This window comes from Nicotiana tabacum, chromosome 5 (genome assembly GCF_000715075.1).
Source record: "Nicotiana tabacum cultivar K326 chromosome 5, ASM71507v2, whole genome shotgun sequence".
Classification (NCBI taxonomy): domain Eukaryota; kingdom Viridiplantae; phylum Streptophyta; class Magnoliopsida; order Solanales; family Solanaceae; genus Nicotiana; species Nicotiana tabacum.
The window spans coordinates 92,195,664-92,213,724 of record NC_134084.1 but is presented as its reverse complement, the minus strand read 5'-3'; the positions used below and the strand labels follow the sequence as shown (position 1 = coordinate 92,213,724).

At 37.2% G+C, this 18,061-nt stretch overlaps 1 long non-coding RNA gene across 1 annotated transcript; it reads right to left on the bottom strand.

The window, feature by feature from the left end:
* Positions 1–693: 693 nt before the first annotated feature.
* On the bottom strand, positions 694–9,833 carry LOC142180622 (uncharacterized). Its single transcript, XR_012709240.1, has 3 exons — positions 9,787–9,833; positions 9,388–9,454; positions 694–956 (listed from the first exon to the last, which is right to left on the bottom strand). It is a non-coding gene; the product is annotated as an uncharacterized LOC142180622 (long non-coding RNA).
* Between the last annotated feature and the right edge of the window lie 8,228 nt (positions 9,834–18,061).

Below are 18,061 nucleotides of genomic sequence, written 5' to 3'. Positions count from 1 at the left end.
CTAACCGAATCACCGGAAATCACATCCGAGCCTTCTAACTCAATAGTCAACATTCGGTTGACTTTTTTCCAAAACAAGCCTTCCTTAAAGAGACTAAGTGTCTCATTTCCTATCAAAGCTAATCCGATTTAACTCTAACACCGAATACCGATAACGAAACATGAAGAAGCATAAAAATGGGGGAAACGGGGCGGTAACTCATGAGACGACGGGACGGGTCGTCACAGTGAATTTAGAGTTAGTCCTCTAAGTTTAGAGCATGCATCTACCAGCAATCTGAGAGTAGATGACGAGATTAATAAAATCTCTGAAAAGTATGCTCGAAAACCATACCAAAGAATGTTTTACTATCCAAGAGCAACTCCTCAAGATGTCCTAATAGAGGAACATGACAATGACCACTACCACCAAGGTTACAGTGGGTCAGATATCTATGAATGGAATATAGATGGTCTTGCTGAAAGACAAATCTATACAACAGTACATAGGATGCTGATGTATAGTACTATCTGTAAAGTTAATAAAAATACAGATAGAGCAATAGTAGAAATGATTATTGCTGGATTTACTGGTCAACTAAAAGGTTGTCACGACCCAAATCCCGGTCGTGATGGCGCCCAACACACTACTAGGCAAGCCCGACCATTATTCAACACTTAACCCAATTTATCAAAAATAGCGGAAAGAAATATCAATTAAGCAAGATTAAAGTACTGAAGAATTTAACAAAATACACAATATAATCTCACTAGGACCCGGTGTCACGAATTTGAGCCTCTAGAATACAGAATATCATCCTAATACATGGTATATCCAAAGTCTGATAATGCGGAAATAAAGAGATAGGATAGGAGGGAGAAGATCAATGGTTGCGAACGCCGTGCAGCTACCTCGATACTCCCAGAAGCTGGATATGCTGATCAACTGTATCTACTGAGCCTGAGACTGCCGTGGATCTGCACACAAGGTGCAGGGAGTAAAGTGAGTACTCCGACCCAGTGAGTAATAAAAGTAACTACAGTCCGAAGATAAGAAAATCCAGTAAATACACAAAGTAAGCTAAAATCCAAATATACAGCAACATATGAAACTGAGCAGCTAAACAACAGTATAAATAGAAATACATGAATGCAATGCAATGCATATGATGGTACATTCCAGTACCCACTGCGGCGTGCAGCCCGAGCCATCCATATTTATTTATCGTCGACGGCGCTCACTGGGGGTGTGTACAGACTCCGGAGGGGCTCCTACAGCCCAAGCGCAATATCTTGGTCAGTCATTGTTACCTGACCGGTCAGCCATTGTTACCTGACCAATTTATATCATACAGTGCCATTGTTGCCACTGTTCAAGTATATCATCCAGTGTCATTGTTACCACTATTTCAAGTATATCACACAGTGTCATTGTTACCACTGTTTCAAGTATATCACAGTGTCATTGTTACCACTGTTTCAAGTATATCACACAGTGTCATTGTTACCACTATTTCAAGTATATCACACAGTGTCATTGTTACCACTGTTTCAAGTCACTTTATAATCAGTCCAGAAAATAATATAATAAGCCCCTTGGGCATTTACAAAACAGAAGTTCCCAGCCCGGAATACATTTAAAAATATCATTTAAGTTTTCAACACTTAGAATTATGGCTGAGTTTGCAAAACAGCATTTAAAACCTTGGACTGAAATTAAATGATATGCAAATCATGCTAAGCAGTAATATCAATCCTCGAAGGATTTTACAAATCGGCACAAGGCCCCAAACATGGCATCAAGCCCCGTAATATCAATGAAGTATGTGTATCAATCACCAGTATAGTATAAACATCACACGGGATGGACCAAGTCACAATCCCCAATAGTATCCGACCCACGCACTCACCATGGAGTGCGTGTCACGCCTCAATATAGCGTTACGATGTGAAAGTCCGGGGTTTCAAACCCTCAGAACAACATTTACATCTATTACTCACCTCTAACCGGCCGTAGACAAGTCCGCAATGCCCTTTCCTCTTGAATCGACCTCTTCGTGCGTCGAATCTAGTCAAAACCACAACGAATATGTCACAATAGGCTAAGGGAATATAACCCAATCGAAAAGACTCGAAAAATGTCGAAAATCCAGAAATTAGCAAAACCCGAGCCCCGGGCTCACTTCTCGAAAAATTACGAAAGTCACATCACCGGATTCCTCGTCTCGCCACGAGTCCGTACATATAAAATTTACCAAAATCGGAGTTCATTTGACCCCTCAAATCACCAAATCTTATTTTCAAATCCCTAGGCCTAAATCCTCAATTTTTCTACAATTTTCATGCTCAAATCCATACATAATTGATGTACTTAACTCAAAATAGGTGGGGATAACTTACCTTCACATTGATAATGAAAATCCCCTCTTGAAGCTCCCCAAAAATCGTCCATCCTTTGAAGAAATGAAGAAAAGTGAGCTAAATCCGTGTATAAAAGAATCTGCATGTGGTTCGTCGAGTTGTACCTTGCACTTTTGCTATACAAGTTGTACATCCTATTAAAATTGTTCCTTGTCGGACACCTTCTGTTTAAATACCCATAACATCTTATATAAATATCCAAATGACAAACTGTTTGAAGATTTAGACACTAGACTCAAAGATCTTTAATTTGATAGGTTGTACACCACATAACTCTTTATATATCCCGAGATATGAGCTTCTAAAGTGCATCGTAAATTCTGCCGAAATTGCTCCAGCAGCCCTTTTCGATCCATCGTAACTTTCTAAGATGATATCCAAATCACGAATGGTTTAGCTTTCCGAAAACTAGAATGTATGGGCTACAACTTTTGTGTTTTGCACTTTTTCCGATTTCTTATAGATTACAAGATATGAGCTTCCAAACTGGACTACTCGCAGCAGAATTTCTGCAATTTTCTGCAATTTTTCCTAAGTCCGAAATCACTCCGAGACACCTCCGAAACACTCCCGAGCCCTCGGGGCTCCAAACCAAATATGAACACTGACTCTAAAACATCACACAAACTTGCTCGAGCGATCAAATCGCCAAAATAACATCAAAATCAATGATTTGAGCCTTAAATCCAAGAATTCTTTCAAATTTTATAAACTTTCAAATTTTCCAATTTAAGGCCGAAACCCGTCAAACAACGTCCGTTTGTAACCAAACTTTACAGGAAGAGCTTAACCAACATATATGACCTGTACCGGGCATCAGAACCAAAATACGAGCCCGATACCATTACTTTCTGATCAAATTTCATTTTCATTTTCCTTAAACATTTTCAGAAAACAATTTCACGAAAAAATTCATTTCTCGGGCCTGGGACCTCGGAATTCGATTCCGGAAACACGTTCAACTCCCATATTTTTCTATGGACCTTTCAAGATCGAAAACTCACGGGTCCGGGTCCGTTTACCAAAAATGTTGACCAAAGTCAACTTTAACAATATTAAATATCAAAATTCTTCAAATTTTTCACATAATTCATATATTTCAACACAAAAATATTCCGGACACACTCCTAAGTCCCAAATAACCTAACGAAGCTATCCAAACCATAAAATTCGCATTTCGAATCCGATATCAAAATTTCCACTTCCGGCCAAATTTTCTCAAAAACCTTCAATTTTCCCTCTTTAGCCGAACGGCTCCAAAATGACCTACGGACCTCCGAATTCACTTCCGATCGCGCTCCCAAATCAAGAATCACCATACGGAGCTACTCCCAGTTTTGGAATCCCAAACGGACATCAATAACACTGAAATGCATTTTAAACCAAACTGATGCAATTTCTTCTAAAATATTATCTTCCACAATAGGCGCCAAAACGCTCCCGGGTTATCCTAAACCCGATCCGGGCATACGCCCAAGTCCGAAATCATCATACGAACCTGCTGGAACCTTTGGATCCCAATTCCGAGGTCGTTTACTCAAAATTCCAATCCTAGTTCATTTCTTCAATTTTAAGCTTTCAAAATGAGAATTTCCATTTAGATTTGACTCCAAACTTCCTGAATTTTAATTCTGACCATACACACAAGTCAATATACCTGAGATGAAGCCGCTCATGGCCTCAAACTACTGAATGACGCGCCGGAGCTCAAAACGACCGGTCGGGTCGTTACAATCTCCCCCACTTAAACATACGTTCGTCCTCGAACATGCTGAGAACTACACTGAAGTAGTCTGAAATAGCTTGTTTAACATATCATGCACCTTCCCATGCTACCATTACTCCGTTGAGCACATTAGCTCGATAATTCTGTAGATATACTTATTTATTCAAGCAAATAAGCCATTAGGCCCAATTCCAACATCCTGAATTTCCCTCCTAAGCATGTTTCCATCGTACGACTACCATATCAATCTCCACACGCTGTACCCAAACATGACTGCATAACTTTGCTGAATTCACACTTTGCATCACTTTACTCATAGAACCACAATAACATTCTTTAAACATAATAGTCGGAGTTCCATGAATCTGATGCTTCCAATTGCATCTCATGATCTACACAGGTCTTGCTCTAGTTTATTTTATTATTATTATTATTATTATTATTATTATTATTATTATTATTATTATTATTTTTTTACACCGATACGACTGAAGAGATGTGTCGAAATTCACAACCAACTGCTGAATCAACAATTCATTGGATCTACACTCCTGACAATTTCCATTACCTTGTCCCAAACCAAAGAATGATCTTTGCTCTATAATATACTTCATATAATCAGTTTGCACTGACCCCAAATCTAGTAACCTCGTCTCACCCAGTACGAACTGATCAGGCAATAAGCTACCTCAGACATAATCAAAAATCCCACAAGACGCCACAATGTGCCAGTATGCTATCAATTCGAACGCGATACAAAAGGAAGGCGAACTCTAGAAGGAACTACTCAACTCGCACACTAACATAGACTTCCTCAGAAAACAGGGAAACAGAACACACAAAAGCAAATATGGGCACTGAACTGAACATCACACTGTTGCGGCGTGCAACCCGATCCAAACAACATACCCATGGCGGTGTGCCACCCGATCCACATATAGAACTCACATAAGGAGATATACGTCGAGCTGAATAGCTCATCACATCAAAATACCGAATATCGGTCATAAACACACTAAGGTGCATAATACCATTCCCAAGGAAACATATAGCTCTATAGGCTACAAACTCAGGCACAACTGAGGTGCGATACATGATCTAAGTCTCAAGAGCCATCCTGCTCATATAATATCACCGCTGAGCGGAACCTCAACACAAAAGTAATTTACCAAGCCGTCTCACAACTCATACGGCGCAATATATCTTTACATAAATTAGCTGACCACGAAATAAGACTGTGACTATCCTTTCATAAAGAGCGCATTGCTGAAATAAACACAACTGGCCTGACGTAAGGCTCACTTCCATATTTAAATCTATCCACCGACCTCAAGTTGACTCTGATCGTGCCAAGCTAGGCCAATAATCTTTCACAGGTCCATAACCCAATAAACAGAGTGCCCTCCAGGCATAAATTCTCAAATGGATAATATTACCAAAATCCTCATACTTGGTTTAAATTTCTAATTAATCAAGTGACTACATGTCACACTTATACAATATTCCTGTGGGACAAGCTCCCACCATCTTCCGAAATAATTAACGGGTCTGCACATCCAAACCACCAGTTGCACTAACGCTGAAAAGCAATCAAGAATCCCTAACCAGGATGCAAAGCCTTTCTCACAGAACACCGACCTCAGGTGATACTGACGTCAATATCCATCTTACTCGAAACACTGAAACTCATATACTGCTCATCCGAGATCGTGACATTACAGTCATTGACCAAACTGCAACCTTGGTCCTTACTTCAAATTCCATACCACTCACTGCACCTCACGTGCCAATATACGATAGACGCGATTTCTATCACAACTCTTGAACCGCCGATAGGCTAATAGTTCATCACATAAGACCTTCCATTTAACTCACTTCAGGAGAACTATAGCAATATACAGGCGAATTCTCATAACCGTCGAATATGCCAATCTCTAAGTAGTGGTCCAAGCTGCCATAACCCTCCGGGATCCGCCTACTCATAACAGGCCCTAACAGAAGAATGATTCAGAATAACATCAATCACTACGGCCGACAAGACTCACACGCACCGCCACAAATCACATGCATAACTCGATCACGCTGAACGAACCGATCACTGAAACCAATATTCCAACTCAACTATGGCTAATCATCTACTTCCTTCCAGTTTATCCTTGATTGCCTTAGAAATAATAATATCTCCCTTCAACACCTAACTTATTCCAACGCACTCACCCCGAGTGACCTTAAATCATGAGACCATGCTGTCTCAAAAACCATGACCATTTCATGTCTCTCAATGCTACACCGCAAGTCAAAACATCATAGAACATTATGTGTCTTTCTTCATAAGCTGCTTCAAAAGCTTGACTCTTAACTGTACTTATAGACTCAGAGTCATCAGGCACCACACTTTGCCTCTTGAATTCACTAGGACCGCTATTGAGAGCCACCCAGCTCTGACTTGGACCCGAATACAACCAACTCTACTGAATTTTATAACATATGAATACCATCTCGATAAAGCACCCAACGGAATCACTTTCCTCGAAGCTTGCACCTATACGAGGCATAAATCATGAATCTTCCCTCAAGTCTAAATATGAGCCAATAAGGCTAACCATAGCATGCATCCAACAATTTATTTACTCAAATTACCACTCATGGTCCTTTTCCGTAGCTGCAATAACCCACCAATACGCCAATAACCAGAATTCACGCAAGTAATAAACCGTGCAATCAGCTAATCAACAGCAAGCTCCCCAACTTGGCTCGAAGCCATAGATCACAACACATATACTCTATTGCTGTCGTAATATCATGGTGAGATTAAACTCACTCCATCATAAGCTCGTGGAAACACGAATCATCTGGAATTTTAACTCTTCTGCAATTCTTGCATTTACTCACACAACAGTTAAGCCCACTCTCTAGGCGACCAATTTTTTTTTTTACTAAGTCCTAAAATTTTTCAAAAATTTCGGCAGAGCCTCCTTTGTAATTGGTCCTATCCACCTGCCAGAGAATCACCAAAACTATCCTAACAACACATCCACAACTTGACAAAGCATCACAATGCATATCAATTACATAAATCTAAATTGATACATGGACATGCGTTGCACCTATTTGAATCATAACACATAGAAAATACCCTTCAACCCTCCATTATTGGGCTATTCAACCAAGTAGGAACATATTCTTTCTTTAATATTTTCGACCTTTAAGGTGGTCTCCTTGACTCAACGATTTCGTCATAATACATTTACGGAAGCGATCTCAGCTCCCAGACTTATTTAACTAGGAGACACGAAAAAATATTCTTCACGCGCCCATAACTCGGGCTACTCAACAGATCACAATAAGAAACGAATCACTTAACAGTTCATCTACTATCCAGTAGGCTTCTTCGCCACTACCAAGTCGTACAAATACACCTCGCAACATTAACATACTCATCACGTGGATATCCAACCGCCATTCCGGCTAACAAGGACAATAATGAACATATGAGTTCAAAACACTTGCTCACAAAATCAGCACCTCGGTGCTCAAGCCATTGGCAAAGATTTGGCCTCAAGTCCTCCAGACTGGTCTAACTTCAAACTCACAGAGATTACACCTCGCCCCTCGATCGGGGAATCAAAGCCATCGAGACACATCTGATACTGAGCACCCGTTGGTGCATACGATCATGCGGAAGGAATTTCAAAAGTTTCTTTTCAAGCTGAATCAAGGACGCATGATAAGAATTCAAGAATGTGAAGTTTTCCTAAAGGTTCGGCAGCCTCTCGAGGATAAGTACAGACGTCTCCGTACCGATCCACGAGACTCTACTAAACCGGCTCATGACTCACGAAACCAAGTAACCTAGGCTCTGATACCAACTTGTCACGACCCAAATCCCGGTCGTGATGGTGCCCAGCACACTACTAGGCAAGCCCGACCATTATTCAACACTTAACCCAATTTATCAAAAATAGCGGAAAGAAATATCAATTAAGCAAGATTAAAGTACTGAAGAATTTAACAAAATACACAATATAATCTCACTAGGACCCGGTGTCACGAATTTGAGCCTCTAGAATACAGAATATCATCCTAATACATGGTATATCCAAAGTCTGATAATGCGGAAATAAAGAGATAGGATAGGAGGGAGAAGATCAATGACTGCGAACGCCGTGCAGCTACCTCGATACTCCTAGAAGCTGGATCTGCTGATCAACTGGATCTACTAAGCCTGAGACTACCTTGGATCTGCACACAAGGTGCAGGGAGTAAAGTGAGTACTCCGACCCAGTGAGTAATAAAAGTAACTACAGTCCGAAGATAAGAAAATCCAGTAAATACACAAAGTAAGCTAAAATCCAAATATACAGCAACATATGGAACTGAGCAGCTAAACAACAGTATAAATAGAAATCCATGAATGCAATGCAATGCATATGATGGTACATTCCAGTACCCACTGCGGCGTGCAGCCCGAGCCATCCATATTTATTTATCGTCGACGGCGCTCACTGGGGGTGTGTACAGACTCCGGAGGGGCTCCTACAGCCCAAGCGCAATATCTTGGTCAGTCATTGTTACCTGACCGGTCAGCCATTGTTACCTGACCAATTTATATCATACAGTGCCATTGTTGCCACTGTTCAAGTATATCATCCAGTGTCATTGTTACCACTATTTCAAGTATATCACACAGTGTCATTGTTACCACTGTTTCAAGTATATCACAGTGTCATTGTTACTACTGTTTCAAGTATATCACACAGTGTCATTGTTACCACTATTTCAAGTATATCACGAAGTGTCATTGTTACCACTGTTTCAAGTCACTTTATAATCAGTCCAGAAAATAATATAATACCCCTTGGGCATTTACAAAACAGAAGTTCCCAGCCCGGAATATTTTTAAAAATATCATTTAAGTTTTCAACACTTAGAATTATGGCTGAGTTTGCAAAACAACATTTAAAACCTTGGACTGAAATTAAATGATATGCAAATCATGCTAAGCAGTAATATCAATCCTCGAAGGATTTTACAAATCGGCACAAGGCCCAAAACATGGCATCAAACCCCGTAATATCAATGAAGTATGTGTATCAATCACCAGTATAATATAAACATCACACGGGATGGACCAAGTCACAATCCTCAATAGTATCCGACCCCACACTCGCCATGGAGTGCGTGTCATGCCTCAATATAGCGTTACGATGTGAAAGTCCGGGGTTTCAAACCCTCAGAACAGCATTTACATCTATTACTCACCTCTAACCAGCCGTAGACTAGTCCGCGATGCCCTTTCCTCTTGAATCGACCTCTTCGCGCGTCGAATCTAGTCAAAACCACAACGAATACGTCACAATACGCTAAGGGAATATAACCCAATCGAAAAGACTCGAAAAATGTCGAAAATCCAGAAATTAGCAAAACCCGAGCCCTGGGCTCACTTCTCGAAAAATTACGAAAGTCACATCACCGGATTCCTCGTCTTGCCACGAGTCCGTACATATAAAATTTACTAAAATCGGAGTTCATTTGATCCCTCAAATCACCAAATCTTATTTTCAAATCCCTAGGCCTAAATCCTTAATTTTTCTACAATTTTCATGATCAAATCCATACATAATTGATGTACTTAACTCAAAATAGGTGGGGATAACTTACCTTCACATTGATAATGAAAATCCCCTCTTGAAGCTCCCCAAAAATCGTCCATCCTTTGAAGAAATGAAGAAAAGTGAGCTAAATCCGTGTATAAAAGAATCTGCATGCGCTTCGTTGAGTTGTACCTTGCACTTGTGTTATACAAGTTGTACATCCTATTAAAATTGTTCCTTGTCGGACACCTTCTGTTTAAACACCCATAACGTCTTGTATAAATATCCAAATGACAAACGGTTTGAAGATTTAGAAACTAGACTCAAAGATCTTTAATTTGAAAGGTTGTACACCACATAACTCTTTATATATCCCGAGATATGAGCTTCTAAAGTGCATCGTAAATTCTGCCGAAATTGCTCCAGCAGCCCTTTTCGATCCATCGTAACTTTTTGAGATGATATCCAAATCGCAAATGGTTTAACTTTCCGACAACTAGAATGTATGGGCTACAACTTTTGTGTTTTGCACTTTTTCTGATTTCTTATAGATTACAAGATATGAGCTTTCAAACTTGACTACTCGCAGCAGAATTTCTGCAATTTTCTGCAATTTTTCCTAAGTCCGAAATTACTCCGAGACACCTCCGAAACACTCCCGAGCCCTCGGGGCTCCAAACCAAATATGAACACTGACTCTAAAACATCACACAAACTTGCTCGAGCGATCAAATCGCCAAAATAACATCAAAATCAATGATTTGAGCCTTAAATCCAAGAATTCTTTCAAATTTCATAAACTTTCAAATTTTCCAATTTAAGGCCGAAACCCGTCAAACAACGTCCGTTTGTAACCAAACTTTACAGGAAGAGCTTAACCAACATATATGACCTGTACCGGGCATCAGAACCAAAATACGAGCCCGATACCATTACTTTCTGGTCAAATTTTATTTTTATTTTCCTTAAACATTTTCAGAAAACAATTTCACGAAAAAATTCATTTCTGGGGCCTGGGACCTCAGAATTCGATTCCGGAAACACGTTCAACTCCCATATTATTCTATGGACCTTTCAAGATCGAAAAATCACGGGTCCGGGTCCGTTTACCAAAAATGTTGACCAAAGTCAATTTTAACAATATTAAATATCAAAATTCTTCAAATTTTTCACATAATTCATATATTTCAACACAAAAATATTCCGGACACACTCCTAAGTCCCAAATAACCTAACGAAGCTATCCAAATCATAAAATTCGCATTTCGAATCCGATATCAAAATTTCCACTTCCGGCCAAATTTTCTCAAAAACCTTCAATTTTCCCTTATTAGCCGAACGACTCCAAAATGACCTACGGACCTCCGAATTCACTTCCGATCGCGCTCCCAAATCCAAAATCACCATACGGAGCTACTCCCAGTCTCGGAATCCCAAACAGACATCAATAACACTGAAATGCATTTTAAACCAAACTGATGCAATTTCTTCTAAAATGTTATCTTCCACAATAGGCGCCAAAACGCTCCTGGGTTATCCAAAACCCGATCCGGGCATACGCCCAAGTCCGAAATCATCATACGAACCTGCTGGAACCTTCGAATCCCAATTCCGAGGTCGTTTACTCAAAATTCCAATCCTAGTTCATTTCCTCAATTTTAAGCTTTCAAAATGAGAATTTCCATTTAGATTTGACTCCAAACTTCCTGAATTTTAATTCTGACCATACACACAAGTTAATATACCTGAGATGAAGCCGCTCATGGCCTCAAACTGCTGAATGACGCGCCGGAGCTCAAAACGACCGGTCGGGTCGTTACAAAGGTTGGTGGGATAATTATCTCACCCAAGACCAACACTTTCAAATAATGCATGCAACCAAGACTGAAGATGATAAGATTGTTCAAAACTCAGTCTATTCTTTAGTCATGATTATCATTGAACACTTTTCTGGAAGATGGTCTGCTAATAGTGAGACCATTAGGACAATGCTCCATAATTTGAGGTGTAAAACCCTCACATATTTTAGATGGTATAAAGATGTTTTCTTATCCGGAGTGATGGAATTACTAAAGAGTAATAGTACTCATTGGAAGTCTAAGTTCATAGATGGACACCCGCCTTTATTTGCTGAAAGGATTCGAAAAGTCCTTAGAGGCACTGGATTGAGTATTGATTATCATAATTACTCATATGGTAAATTATTTAGTGTATGCACTCAGGAAGGTTTAGCTCTATGTAATGAGATCAAGCTAAACCAACAAATTAAGAAACATCGTCTCACTGAGAGACAACAACTAGGTGAATTCTGTGAACAATTCGCCATTGATATACCGTCCAAAAGAAAGAAATCCCATAAAAAGGATTTCAAAAAGAAGAAGGGTTCGCCGGAAAAACGGCATAAAAAAACCCAAAGAAGAAAGGCTTTTAATAAAGCCAGAAAGGGTTTTATAAAGTCTAAAAACGCTTAGGCCTGTTATAAATGTGGAAGAGTAGGCCATTACGCAAAAGATTGCAAGATCAATGATAAGATCAAAGAACTGGATTTAGATGATCATATCAAAGATTCTTTATGTAAGATTCTTTTGAATTCTTCTCCAGAAATATCTGATACTGATGAAGGATCATCATCAACAAGTGAAGAACTATGGGTCCTTCATGAAGAAAGTTATACTTCATCTTCTGAAGAAGAGCAAGATTCTTGTAATAAGGGACAATGCTCAAATCATTGTTGTAATACTGACGATGAACTTTTTAATATCTACTCCTAATTTAAGGATTTGAAGATTAATGTTTTGTCTAATGACAATTTGATTGATTTACTAAGGGTTATTAAAGACCCTGAATTAAGGTCTCAGCTAATAGATAAAATTCCTACGAATCCAGAGGCAGGAACAGAGGTAGATGAAATTCCATCTCAAAAAGGACCTTACACCATGTCTGAAATCAGAAAAATGGTGAAAAATAAGTCCTAGCCTGAAAGTCTTGCTACTGTCCAAGATTTAAGTAATGAGATAAGTTATCTCAAGAAAGAAATCTTGGAATTAAAAGCTTCAAATGTAGCTTTAGATGAAAGAGTTTTCAAATTAGAAAATTCTGGGGTAATTAATACAGATCCCAGCATTAAGATTACTGAAATAGATAATATTGCTAGTACTTCAGAAGAAAATACTGCTAGTATTTTATTGACAGTAATGGATTTTCCTGGAGATGAATTTTTAGAAAAATTATAATATTTTATCACTCAAAAGTTTTTAATAAAAATAACTCTTTTAATTGATTACAATTTCAAAAAAGAGTTTGTTGCTCTATTTGATAGTGGAGCAGATTTAAATTGTGTAAAAGAAGGAGTTATTCCCGCCAGATATTTTCATACAACCACTCACCGTTTAAAAAATGCTAGTGGTGGTGCAATGGGTATTTCATATAAATTACCTAAAGCTTATATTTGCCAACAAGACACATGCATTCCTGAGAGTTTTGTTTTGGTAAAAGACATTCAACAAGAAGTAATACTTGTTGTCCCATTTTTCATCAAATTAATGCCCTTTTTATATTGGGATACAAAACGTTTCACTGGTACCTATAATGGTAAGAGTATCACTTTTGAGTTTATAACTGAGCCAGTCCAAAGATTTTTAAATGAGATTATTTCTAATAATATTTCTTCAAAAATTAATCAAATTGAGTTTTTGAAGAATGAAATTTGTTCATTACAATTGGACAGGATTTTAAAAATCCTAACTTAGCAGAAAAAATCAATTTTCTCAAAAATTAATTTTCTACTTCTATTTGCGATGACCATCCGAATCAATTTTGGAGTAGAAAAAAGCATATTATAAGTCTTCAATATGAAGAAGACTTTTCTGAGGATAATATCCCTACCAAGGCTCGACCTTGTCAAATGAACTCTGAGTATTTGGAGTTATGCAAAAAGAAAATTGATTCTCTACAGCAAAAGGGTTTAATTAGACCCTCAAGATCTAAATGGTCTTGTACTGCTTTTTATGTAAATAAGCATGCTGAGCAGGAACGATGAGTTCCTAGATTAGTAATAAATTATAAACCCCTTAATAAGGTGTTAAAATGGATTAGATATCCTATCCCCAATAAAAAGGATTTACTGGATAGACTTCATGATGCCATTATATTTTCAAAATTTGATTTAAAATCAGGTTATTGGCAGATTCAGATATTTGAATCAGATAGATATAAAACTGCTTTTAATGTGCCAATGGACCAATATGAATGGAATGTTATGCCGTTTGGTTTGAAAAATACTCCCTCTGAATTTCAAAAAATTATGAATGATATTTTCCTTCCTTATACAGATTTTATAATAGTTTATATTGATGATATTCTAGTATTTTCAAAAAATCTAGAAGCTCATTTCATACATTTAGACTTATTCAAAAAGATTATTATTCAAAATGGTTTAGTTATATCAAAACCAAAAATGATGATTTTCCAAACTTCTATAAGATTTTTGGGTCATAACATTGAGAAGGGGAGGATTATTCCAATAAATAGAAGTATTGAATTTGCTTCTAAATTTCCTGATATAATTACGGATAAAACCCGACTTCAGAGATTTCTAGGAAGTTTAAATTACATTTCTCCTTTTATAAAGGACATTGCTAAAGATACTGCTATTCTTTATGAAATATTAAAGAAGAACCCCAAAGCTTGGACTGACAGTCATACTGAAGCAGTTAAGAGAATTAAAATAAAGTTTAATAACCTTCCATGTTTAACTCTCGCCAATCCTAATTGGGCAAATATTGTGGAAACTGATGCCTCTCGTATTGGTTATGGAGGAATATTAAAACAATGTTCTCCCATAGATAAACAAGAATATCTTGTTCAGTTTTATTCTGGTAAATGTAATAATTCCTAGAAAATTATGCAACTGTAGCTAAAGAAATTCTTGCTATTGTCAAATGTGTTATGAAATTTCAAACTGATTTATATAATAAAAAATTTCTTATTAAGACTGACTGTCAAGCGACAAAGTTTATCTTTAATAAAGATTTTAAACATGATGTTTCTAAACAAATGTTTGCAATGTGGCAAGCTTTATTAGCCCCTTTTAATTTTGAAATAATATATAAAAAGGGTCTGATAATACCCTTCCTGACTTTCTTACAAGAGAATATTTGAACTCATAGTTCTTTATTTTGTATTACAGATTATGAGGCCTACATATAGACCTCCTCGAGGAAGAGGAAGAGGAAGGGCATCTGCCGAAGGCAGAGGGAATAATATTCTCGCCCAAATGGGAAGCCAAAAATTAATTGCTGCTAATATAGCAGGAGGTAATATGGATCATCCTTTATATAAGGAATTTATGAATTTTATACAATCCAAAAAAGATGAGGGTACATCATCTAATGTACCAACTTATTCCTCAGTTATATCAGAGGATAGCAATGAAAACCTTGAGGTTTATAACCGAAAGGATACAAAAGAGTTAATAATTCTTTTGGAATAATCCGACCTTAAATGGAAGGATAACCCATGGAAATTAATGACCAGATACTTTGATACAGTGTCATACGCTACTCCTGCTTATAAATACAGGATGCACTATGAGATTATACTCTCAACGATAGGATCAGCTGAAATTAAGCATTTTTATCCTGCCAATACCAAGAAAACTTATAGTTTTTCAAAGATTATTATCAAAAAGGTTATACCTACAGATGAATGGGGTATGAGTACTCTTAAGGATCGAGAATATACTCATCCTGATCAGAAAGTCTCAGTTAAATTTAATTATTGGGACTATGTTGAAAGTTTTAATAAAACTTTCCTCTATGAGAATCCTAATAGGAAACACTCATGGTTCATTAAGTTATGTTCTAATATGAATAGTCAACAAATTCCAAATTGGTTCTTTAGATGGTGGAAGTCATATGGTCCATCATTAGAAATACTTCCTCCTCTATTTAAGAGTTTATATACTCAATGGGTAGATATATCTCCAATGATTATTTCATTACAAAAAGATAATATCTTTTACGATGGAATTGCCGCTATATATTTTTTTATAGAATTTTCTATCCCTTGGATTATGAAATGGGATGTAGAAGTTGGTATACCAATGAAGGAGTTCCTTGCCTCCAAAGAATTTTTTATAACAAATTTTGGACAAAGTTATTTCAAACAAACCAGCAGAGAAAATTATTTGGTGAAAAATTAATTCAACAAATTAAAGACAAAATTGATGTATATGTCAAACAAGAAAGGACAAATATCAATGAAGGAGAAATCAGCCCTTTTCAACAGGTTACCAAAAAACTCCAAATGAAAAAGGGAGCCATATCCAAAAAAGAAATCCTCGCTGCATACTTCGAGGAAATAAAGAAGGATCTTGCAAAAAAATTTGAAGCAAGAATATGGGATGATATATCTATGACCTCAATAGCAACTGCTTCAGATGAAGGAGTATGTGTAGCAGGAGAAGCACAAAGTACTTCTGATACAGAAGTAAACATGGAAGAAATTGAAGATGTTCTTTCAAAATTGAAGGAAATCACAGAAGAATGTTCTGTAAGGATAAACGACAAAGGGAAAGATAAGACATGAAGGATAAGAAGGCCCCATACAATGAATTATTTGGGTAATAAAAACAACTTTAATAAAGTAAAAGGTCCCTCCATTATTGAAGGGAATTTGCTTTTATAAAGCAATCTGTCCGTTTGTAATTATAGACTTTATCTTTTTATCTTGTCGGCCACACCTGTAATTATTTTGTCGGCCAATTCTACTTTTTAGTTTTGTTTGTTTGTAGACTGATCCATTATTTAAGGATCATTTTTCATTCTCTAGATGCAGGCATTAGAAAAAGCATTAGCTCTGCCTTCTCTCTAGTTTCTCTCTCCACTTGTAAAGAACTTTTCTGTAATATTTCCTATTTTAAAATAAAATCAAAAAAGGTTGCCTGGATTCAACCAAAGGTCTCTGGTCTGGTACTGTTCTTCTCCTTCCCTCTTCTATTGTTGCAAGTACTGTTAGCCTAAATGATAGGCTAAACATGTAAGTGTTAAACTTGGTTTTCGAAGGTTATTTACTATGCATGCTTGGTAGTTAGGAGTTTACTGTGTCAACCCGATGGGGTTTTGGGTTAAGAACTATATAGACCAGGCAGTTACCAATCTCGACAGTAGACCTTGGTTAGGCCAACCTAACCGGTGGGGCTAGTAAACCCGTTTAGGCAGGTGGCCGTTGAAGGGTTGTGAGGAGCCTCGTGGTTTAAGGTTTACTGTAGAGTTTAGTAGCTGGCCAGGACTGGTGTTCTTGTAATTCTTTTCCTGAGACCTATTCGGAAGCGATCCTGTACCCCCCTTGGTATCACTTATAATATGCCCTTTCCTACTCCAAAATTGATTCGGATGGTCACCACAAATAGAAGTAGAAAATTGATTTTTGAGAAAATTGATTTTTTCTGCTAACTTAGGATTTTATAAATCCTGTCCAATTGTAATGGAACAAATTTCATTCTTCAAAAACTCAATTTGATTAATTTTTGAAGAAATATTATTAGAAATAATCTCATTTAAAAATCTTTGGATTGACTCAGTTATAAACTCAAAAGTGATACTCTTACCATTATAGGTACCAGTGAAACGTTTTGTATCCCAATATAAAAAGGGAATTAAATTGATGAAAAATGGGACACCAAGTATTACTTCTTGTTGAATGTCTTTTACCAAAACAAAACTCTCAGGAATGCATGTGTCTTGTTGGCAAATATAAGCTTTAGGTAATTTATATGAAATACCCATAGCACCACCACTAGCATTTTTTAAACGGTGAGTGGTTGTATGAAAATATCTGGGGGGAATAACTCCTTCTTTTACACAATTTAAATCTGCTCCACTATCAAATAGAGCAACAAACTCTTTTTTAAAATTGTAATCAATTAAAAGAGTTATTTTTATTAAAAACTTTTGAGTGATAAAATATTGTAATTTTTCTAAAAATTCATCTTCAGGAAAATCCATTACTGTCAATAAAGTACTAGCAGTATTTTCTTCTGAAGTACTAGCAATATTATGTATTTCAGTAATCTTAATGCTGGGATCTGTATTAATTACCCCAGAATTTTCTAATTTGAAAACTCTTTCATCTAAAGCTACATTTGAAGCTTTTAATTCCGAGATTTCTTTCTTAAGATAACTTATCTCATTACTTAAATCTTGGACAGTAGCAAGACTTTCAGGATGAGAGTTATTTTTCACCATTTTTCTGATTTCAGACATGGTGTATGGTCCTTTTTGAGATGGAATTTCTTCCACCTCTGTTCCTACCTATGGATTCGTAGGAATTTTATCTATTAG